Source organism: Bison bison, unplaced genomic scaffold (assembly GCF_000754665.1).
Source record: "Bison bison bison isolate TAMUID 2011002044 unplaced genomic scaffold, Bison_UMD1.0 scf7180017864291, whole genome shotgun sequence".
NCBI lineage: Eukaryota > Metazoa > Chordata > Mammalia > Artiodactyla > Bovidae > Bison > Bison bison.
Window position 1 is genome coordinate 12,314,721 of NW_011494863.1, and position 8,617 is coordinate 12,323,337.

General features: G+C 50.6%; 1 protein-coding gene across 2 annotated transcripts in view; it reads right to left on the reverse strand.

Moving 5' to 3' along the window:
* Positions 1-1,342, reverse strand: part of TNIP1 (TNFAIP3 interacting protein 1) — a 51,763-nt gene extending 50,421 nt beyond the window's left edge. The window contains exon 1 of one of the 2 annotated variants that reach the window (XM_010850586.1): positions 1,249-1,342. The gene's annotated coding sequence lies outside the window, so the exon portion shown is untranslated. The remainder of the gene's footprint in view (positions 1-1,248) is intronic. The other variant, XM_010850588.1, reaches the window with a different exon arrangement.
* Positions 1,343-8,617: the final 7,275 nt, after the last annotated feature.

An 8,617-nucleotide genomic window follows, 5' to 3' on the forward strand; every position in this document is an offset into this window, starting at 1 on the left:
CCTCCAGGCTCTCTCGCTCTGGCCTCCCGTATCTGCAGCTCAGAATGTCAAGTGGATCTGGGTTTGGAGCCAATCTTGCCCCTTGTCAGTCTCCTGGAAGTTGGCAAAGGTCAGCCAGGCTCCTCCCAGCCCCTGAAGGAAGCAGACCCGAGGGAACCAGAGCATTTCCTAATCCTGGGAAGCCCTGACAGGGCCCTGAGAACAATCCTCCTTCAGCCTCACCCCAAGGCCTCTGCTATGCACCCTCTTCTGGGCCACTCCCACTTCTCCCTTCATTCTTCTCCAGCCCAGAAGCCACTGTGACAGTGACTTGGCCTCCACTCCTTGCCCCTCCTAGCCAGGGACTTCCCTGGGCTGGGCCTCTGACCGGCTCTGGAAAATCTGGACTGTTTGTGATCAAAGAGGAGGCTGCATCACCACTGTCTGCCAGCCGTCACCCACACCTAGTGCCTTGGGGTCTCTCTGTTACGAGCTCAGCCATAGAAAGGGCCAGCTGGCTCCGGAGGAGAGCAGGTGGGGGAGCCCCCTGCAGGCCCTTTTGCCCCCTGTTAAGGAGGGCACCAGCCTTCCACCGTGTTCCCAAGGGAGGCAGGGCAGACTCCCACCAGACTCTCTTCCTGTCTAGCTTTAGATCACTGAAGTGCCTCACACACGCCCACATACCCTCAAAAACTCACCGACACACAATCATATAATGACCCAGACATTCAGAGACACATTCACACAAATACATAAACATGCTCACACTCGCTGCCTCACACGGTCATCCACATAAGCATCTTGGGAGATCTGACACACGCTCCCAAACATAGACACACATTCTTACCCCTGCTCGTGCACACACACACACACACACACACACACACACACAGACACCTGCCTTCATACTTATGAACCTGCTCCCTTCTCTTGGGAAAAGGATAAGACAAAAGCAGATCTTTCTTTTCCTTCCCTTTGGAAAAACTGCTGGCGACTAGAGAGAAAATGACTGGCTGAGAAGGCAAGGAGAGGAAGGCAGGAAGAGGAAATAAGAAATGGAGGGAGAGAGGCAAGAAGAGAATGAGGGCAGGCCAGGAGGTAGAGGTGCAGAGCCCAGAGCCCGGGGTCAGGGCAGCCACAGACACTAGCTGGCAGAAAAACCGGGCGCCAGGTGGCTTGTGGCCCAGAGCCAGAGGGTCTGGTGGCCCCACAGCCTTGTGTGGTGAACCTTGGCCTGTCCTGGCTTACCACCCTGGGCAGGTCACTCACCTGGGGAAAGGCAGGAGAAGATGATGGGGTCTATGCAGCGGGGGCTGCCGCCTGAGAAGGCGCCTCAGCTCACTGTGCTTCTGCAGGAAGGAGAGCTGGGCCGGGCTGACTTTTAGGCAGGAGGGGAATTCCCCGAGATGGAGGCGAAGGCAGCCCCACAAACTCAGCTGAGGCCCCATCCCGCCCCCTGGCAGAGCACAGGGCCCTCCTTTGTCAGTTCCCCACCTGTCACTTCCCAGACTGGCTGTCACTTGCTGTGAATTCCAGGGTGGGGAGGGGGCTCCGGGGGAGTGCCGGAAGCCTGATGATTCTGTGGCTGGGCCAGGAACAAGCATGGGGGCAGAGGCCACCGGGCTGGCCCACCCCACCCCACCCCTGGGTTCTCCCAAGGATCTCAGTCTCTTCCTTTGCCTAAAATGGGGGATTCCAGTGCCCAGGGTCCTGAGGAAATCACCAGACACTCGACCCACATCCTCCTACCCACCCCCCCAGCTCCCATCATCCCATCTGTTTCCACTCAGTTTCTGTGGCTTCTCCACAGGGAAGGGAAAAGCCCACTCCTTCCCTCTGGGCTGGATCTCACTGGGATGCTAAGTGGGGCCTTAGAGATCTACCCACTGATGAGCAGCCCAGCTCTGCACTCAGTCATGAGACTCACTTCCCCATCTTGAGCCTCAGTGATCCTCTGCTATAAAACAGGATAATGAGTCCTGCTTTGCCAGCCTCCTGCAATGGTAATTAAAATGAGAGTTTACAGACATTCTTTGTAAACTGTTGACTACTTTACAAACACCACCCTTATGACAGAAAGTGAAGAAGAACTAAAGAGTCTCTTGATGAAAGTGAAAGAGAAGAGTGAAAAAGTTGGCTTACAACTCAACATGCAGAAAACTAAGATCATGGCATCCGGTCCCATCACTTCATGGCAAATAGATGGGGAAACAATGGAAACAGTGACAGAGTTTATTTTGGGGGGCTCCAAAATCCCTGCAGATGGTGACTGCAGCCATGAAATTAAAAGATGCTTGCTCCTTGGAAGAAAAGATATGACCGACCTAGATAGCATATTAAAAAGCAGAGACATTACTTTGCCAACAAAGGTCTGTCTAGTCAAAGCTCTGGTTTTTCCAGTAGTCATGTATGGATATGAGAGTTGAACTATAAAGAAAACTGAGCACTGAAGAATTGATGCTTTTGAACTGTGGTTTTGGAGAAGACTCTTGAGAGTCTCTTGGATTACAAGGAGATCCAACCAGTCAATCCTAAAGGAAATCAGTCCTGAATATTCATTGGAAGGACCGATGCTGAAGCTGAAACTCCAATACTTTGGCCACCTGATGCAAAGAACCGACTCATTGGAAAAGACCCTGATGCTGGGAAAGATTGAAGGCGGGAGGAGAAGGGGATGACAGAGGATGAGATGGCTGGATGGCATCACTGACTCTATGGACATGATTTTGAGTAAGTTCCAGGAGTTGGTGATGGACAGGGAAGCCTGGTGTGCTGAAGTCCATGGGGTCTCAAGGAACTGGACATGACTGAGTGACTGAACTGAACTGAACTTTACAAACAGAACGTCTCAGCTAATTATCTACTGAAAAGATGCCTGAGTGGGGGGATATTTGGGGACTGTCTGGATGAACTGACTTTTCTCCAAGTTCTGGAGTTTCTTCATTCTTACACAATATTCTAGACCACTGAAGACATAGGAATGGACAAGTCAGACCCACTTCCTGCCCACTCAGAGCTCACAGACTCTGGGCTGGCTGCCCTGTCCAGTACAATTGCCATTAACCATGCATGGCTGTTTAAATATAAATTAGTTGAAATTAATAAAATTAATAATTCAGTTCCTGCAATGTAGCACCAGCCACATTGCAGGTGTTCAGTAGCCATATGTGGCCCCCACCTTAGACTGCACACGTATAGAACATTTCCATCATCGTACAAAGTTCTACTGGATAGCATTGCTCTAGGGGCTGTAGGCAAATTAATAGGTAATTACAGTCAAGTGTGGTAGAGATGTATGTTGACAGGAGAAATACAGGGAGCTATAGGAGCCTGGACAGTGGAGCATCTGGTCAGGATTTGGCATCTGGGAGGTCTTCTCAAAGGAAGGGACACCTTGGCTGAGACCTAGAAGTAGCCAAACAAGAGTATAAGGAAGGGTATTCTCAGCAAAGAGAACAGAATATGCAAAGAGAAGAAAGAGAGTACCTTCAGGGAACTGAAAATTGTTCACTCTCAGTGGAGTGAACCATTGTTGAAACCATGGAGTCTGAAGCATGCAAGGGGGATGTCACAGAGGTGGGTCTGGAGAAACCCACAGGGCTGGATATCAGGGGGCCATGTCAGCCCTGGGAAGGGCACTGGGAGATGGGGGACAGGGTGTGATGGAGTGGAGAGTCCACTGACTCTGATCCTCTACTGCTTCTGTGCCACTCAGATTGGGACTGCCCAGGGAATGCCAGAGAGAACTCCTGGCCCAACAGCCTCACTTTACAGACGTGGAAGTAAAGAACAGACAAGGGGAAGTGATTTTCCATGTGAGTAAATCGAGGGACTTCCTGACTCCTAGTCCAGGACTCTTTCCCATACCACACTCAGGCGCCCACTTGCACAGGCCACGTTTTAAATATTTCAATAGCCACAGGTGGCAAGCCGCTACACTGACGAACCTCACAGAAAGTTCTACAGAATGAATGACACCAGTCCCTGAGCTAGGCTAGGCGCAAAGGATAATACGCTTCTTTGAACATGAACTCTTTTCTCTTTGGGGAATAAAAATATACATTCTCACGCCCTTGCTGTCAGATGCTCCATCTTTTCCCTCTGATACCAGATGGCAAGGCCTCCCTTATGTCCCCAACAGCTCAGGAACAAGCATTTGGGATGATGGCAGGACTCAGCATCAGGGAGAGAGATCTCCCTCGTGGCCCCCTTTATGAAGCCTGCTAGCGGCCCCGCATAAACCCCCTGAGTCAGCCAGAGCCTTCTGGGAACTTAGAGAATGTCCCTTCATCAAGGAAACGGAGTTTCAGATTCCTCATCAGGAGACTGTGTAATCTGCCCTGATTCCTAGATTCTGATACTTCCCCGCTACATGGGATGTCCTCTCCAAGGCCACAAAAATCATAGATCCTCTATGAATTTGCCCACCCAGGACTGGTTGGAGGGAACTTAAAGAGCTAACAAGGCTCAAGGAGCTAGACCCACCTGAGCTGGAATCTCCAATTTGAACACTTGGTTTTCACACCCTGTGGGAAGATTAGCTCTTGGCTTTCCCTGCAGAAATGCTGAAAGCAATCAGCTCCTCTCACCTTCTCTTCCCCATCTTCCTTCTTCCAGCTGTAGATATCCTGAAATTGCCTTCTCTGTTTGGGTTAAGGGATAGACATTAAGGAAGAAGAGGCCCTGGGACTGGGCATCAGAAGACTTGAGTTTGAGTCGTGGCTCTGCTATGTGGCTTTGGGCAAATTCCATCACCTCTCTGGTCCTCAGCTTCCCCTTTCATAACAGGAAGGAATCAGATAGATGATCACTAAGGGATCTTCCATTCTGATACTGTAAGGAAAGCTAAAAGTTCAGAGGAAGAAGAAATCAGAGCAGGCCAAGATAGTCAGGAAATAATAACATTAATTGCTAATACTTCAGATTAATGTGTACAGGCATGGTACTGCTGCTGCTGCTAAGTCGGTTCAGTCGTGTCCAACTCTGTGTGACCCCATAGACAGCAGCCCACCAGGCTCCCCCGTCCCTGGGATTCTCCAGGCAAGAGCACTGGAGTGGGTTGCCATTTCCTTCTCCAATGCATGAAAGTGAAAAGTGAAAGTGAAGTCGCTCAGTCGTGTCCGACTCCTAGGGACCCCATGGACTGCAGCCCACCAGGCTCTCAGTCCATGGGATTTTCCAGGCAAGAGTACTGGAGTGAGTTGCCATTGCCTTCTCCGAGGCATGGTACTAAGTGTTCTTAAATGCATTCCTCATCAGAACCCTGTGAGATTGGTACTGCTGTTTTACAAATGAGGAAACCGAGGCTTACAGTGGTCTAAGCCAACAGCTACTACATGGCATAGCTGGAGTTCAAACTCAGGTAATGAACGTCTCCAGAGTTCACCTGAGGGAAATGAGACCTTTGCTGAACTTCAAAAGATGAGTGAAATGTGGGTATACAGGGGGAGGCTGTCACAGAATAGGACGAATGACTTTGCTACTTAATTATCCCCTGCCTCCCTCCTTAACTTCCTCTCCCACCCTGACGTCTCTGGTCTTGTTGCTAATGTTGTGGGAATAGCATTGAGTCAGCCTCATACTTGTCAATCAGTATTTATTTAGAGAATGAATGGATTTGACTCTGTGGGTTTCCTGATTCACCAATTCTGTTGAAAGTTACCCCAATGCCATTGGAACCTAGCCCAGGACTTGGGGCAGATTTCTGGATCCCGCCACGAACCTAAGATATCAGCCTCTCTGGGGGCTAGGGCCCTAGAGATGGCACTTTAAATAAGCTTTCAGGGGTGATCTTGGAACTTAGTGGAGTTTGAGAAGCCCAAGTTCCCTAAACTGGATCTTCCAACTCTGAAATGAGAATTGCCTGCTCAAATACAGGCAGCCAAGGAGAACTCACTGTCACAAACTAGTGGGAGGTACCGAGTGTGGGAGCACTTCTCTGGGTCACCCAGATGTCAAATCCATGACTTCTGCAAAAATACTTTGAGTTCAGGGGTGCTCGGCATGGGCCTAGGATGCCAGGGGCGCTAGGCACCCACTAGGTACTGAGCCCATTGCTGCTGCTGACTCGCTGTGTGACTGCAGCAGACATTTCCTCTCTCTGTCTCTCACCTTCCTCATCTGGGAAAAGGAATCAATTCTCTTTGTCCACCTGTAACCCTGGGAAGAGCTGTGTGTATAGAAGGGGTGTCCATTAGGAGGATTTCATAAAGAATATCATAGGTCAGGGGTTCGTCAACTTGAGTGTCCATCAGAATTATTTGGCCCATTTGGTCTTGGATGGGGGCTTCAGATCAGTGACTCTCAATCCAGGCAGTACATCAGAATCACCTTAGGAGCTTTGTGGAAATACAGATGTCCAGGCCCCACTCTACAGTAATAATAGAATCTCAGGGGGCAGGGTATGGCCTGGGATTGGTATTTTAATGGCTCCCCAGGTTAATCAAAGTCACAAGTTTGCCCACTGCTTTCAAGGGTCTTTTTTTTTAATATTCATTTATTTGGCTGTGGCTGTGTTTTTTTAAACATTCATTTATTTGGCTGCACCAGGTCTTAGCTGCAGCAGGCAGGATCTTCCATCTTTGTTGCAGCATGTGAGATCTAGTTCCCTTCACCAGGGATCAAACCCAGGCCCCCTGCATTGGGAGCATGGAGTCTTAGCCACAGGACCCCCAGGGAAGTCCCTCAAAGTTCTTTTCTAATGGTTGGTTCTGATGCAGGTGGTCGCAGGACCTCACTATTCCCCTTTCATGTATCAGGGAAGGTGTCTTTTCAGTGCCAGGGGGAGAGACCACAAGGAGGATGGATCTGGAAGCTCTATTCCACTTTTGTGGGTCTCAGGACATCATACATGGTGAATGTGAAAGGAAACATTAAAACTCAAGCCAAGTCGGGGGAAGGAGGTGCATAGAATTCTGTAAATGTCTGAAAAATGGAATGTAGGGGTGTGTTTTGCAAAATTGTGTTTCCCAAGGAAACAGATACAGAGCAGAGTGTTGCAAGATTCAAGTCAAAGGAGGAAGATCCAAGGACAAATGTTGCAAGACTGTGCTGCTAAAGGAAGTGGCTTCTTAGCCTATCAGCTCTGGAACGAAGCTTTGAGATTATTCAGACCAACCCCCTGGCCGGAGAGAAGGAGAAACTAAGCCCCAAATAGGGGAAGGCTTATGCCCAAAGTCACGTTAGCATTACAGTCCAGGTTTCCAGAATACCTCCTGCCTTTTGCCTTTTCCTGTATCCCTTGTAACTTGTTTTCATTCCAGATACCCAGCCCACCCTCTGCCCTCACACCCTCTTGGACACCACCCAGAATGAAAGGATGGGACTAAATCTGTGAGCCTGGATCTACAGCAGCCAGATAGAAGGGACCAAAGCCATCAGGAGGCTGGGGAGAGCCAGAGAGGAAGGAGCGGGGTCTGATGATGTGGCCTGACCTCAGAAAGGAAGCCTGGTCACCAGGGGAATTTCCCCGGTGTGAGGTCTCATGTCTATGCAAATATTGCACTCCCATTAACCTGGACCCCAGGATGGGAGAAGGCCAGGGCAAGAGAAGGGACCCTGGGAGAGGCAGGGAATTGGGAAGGCAGGTAATAGGCCCTGACCGTCCTGGGTACCTAAGCATTGTGCTAGGATCTGCGTGTGCTTAATCTCATTTAGTTCCTGAAACATCCTCCTGAGGTCAGGAACCTGAGACCCAGCAGGGGAAGTCATAAGCGCACTTTCCAACCCCAGGAGGAGAGCAGGCTTCAGGCAGAGGGCACGATCATGGTGGATCTGGTACTGCAGCTGTTGACAAGGGTGACAGTAATGGGGCCCCAGGCCGGGAAGTCTGGCAAAGTTTCATTTTAGGTTTCCATCTCACTCACCTGGGGAGTTTTATCCTGGGAACAGCGAAAGGCATCAGGGCAAATCCCAGTGCTCAGGTTTTCCCAGGCCCAAGAGAAGGAGGTTGGGGAAGGGGGCGAGGGGCAGGTGGTCCTGTTAACCCTTTAACCACCAGCTTCTTCTAGAGCAGGCTAAGAAAAGTGAAGAACAGGATGAAGACTTTTAAAGGAAACTCTCTCTTCCTTCTGCAGCTTTATATTTCACTCATTTTGAGCCTCACTTCCTCTGGGAAACCTTCCCTGGGGATTCTCCTTCATTGCAAGGCTGATCCCCTTCCTCCAGGGAGCTCATCTTGCCTCCCCAGAGCTCAAGGCAGGGTGCGGTTAGGCCCAAAGTCTGTCCCCCAGACAGCCTGGCTGTTTCTCCTCCTATGGAGGAGTCTGTCCCCCAGACAGCCTGGCTGTTTCTCCTCCTATGGAGGAGTCTGTCCCCCAGACAGCCTGGCTGTTTCTCCTCCTATGGAGGAGTCTGTCCCCCAGACAGCCTGGCTGTTTCTCCTCCTATGGAGGAGTCTGTCCCCCAGACAGCCTGGCTGTTTCTCCTCCTATGGAGGAGTCTGTCCCCCAGACAGCCTGGCTGTTTCTCCTCCTATGGAGGAGTCTGTCCCCCAGACAGCCTGGCTGTTTCTCCTCCTATGGAGGAGTCTGTCCCCCAGACAGCCTGGCTGTTTCTCCTCCTATGGAGGAGTCTGTCCCCCAGACAGCCTGGCTGTTTCTCCTCCTATGGAGGAGTCTGTCCCCCAGACAGCCTGGCT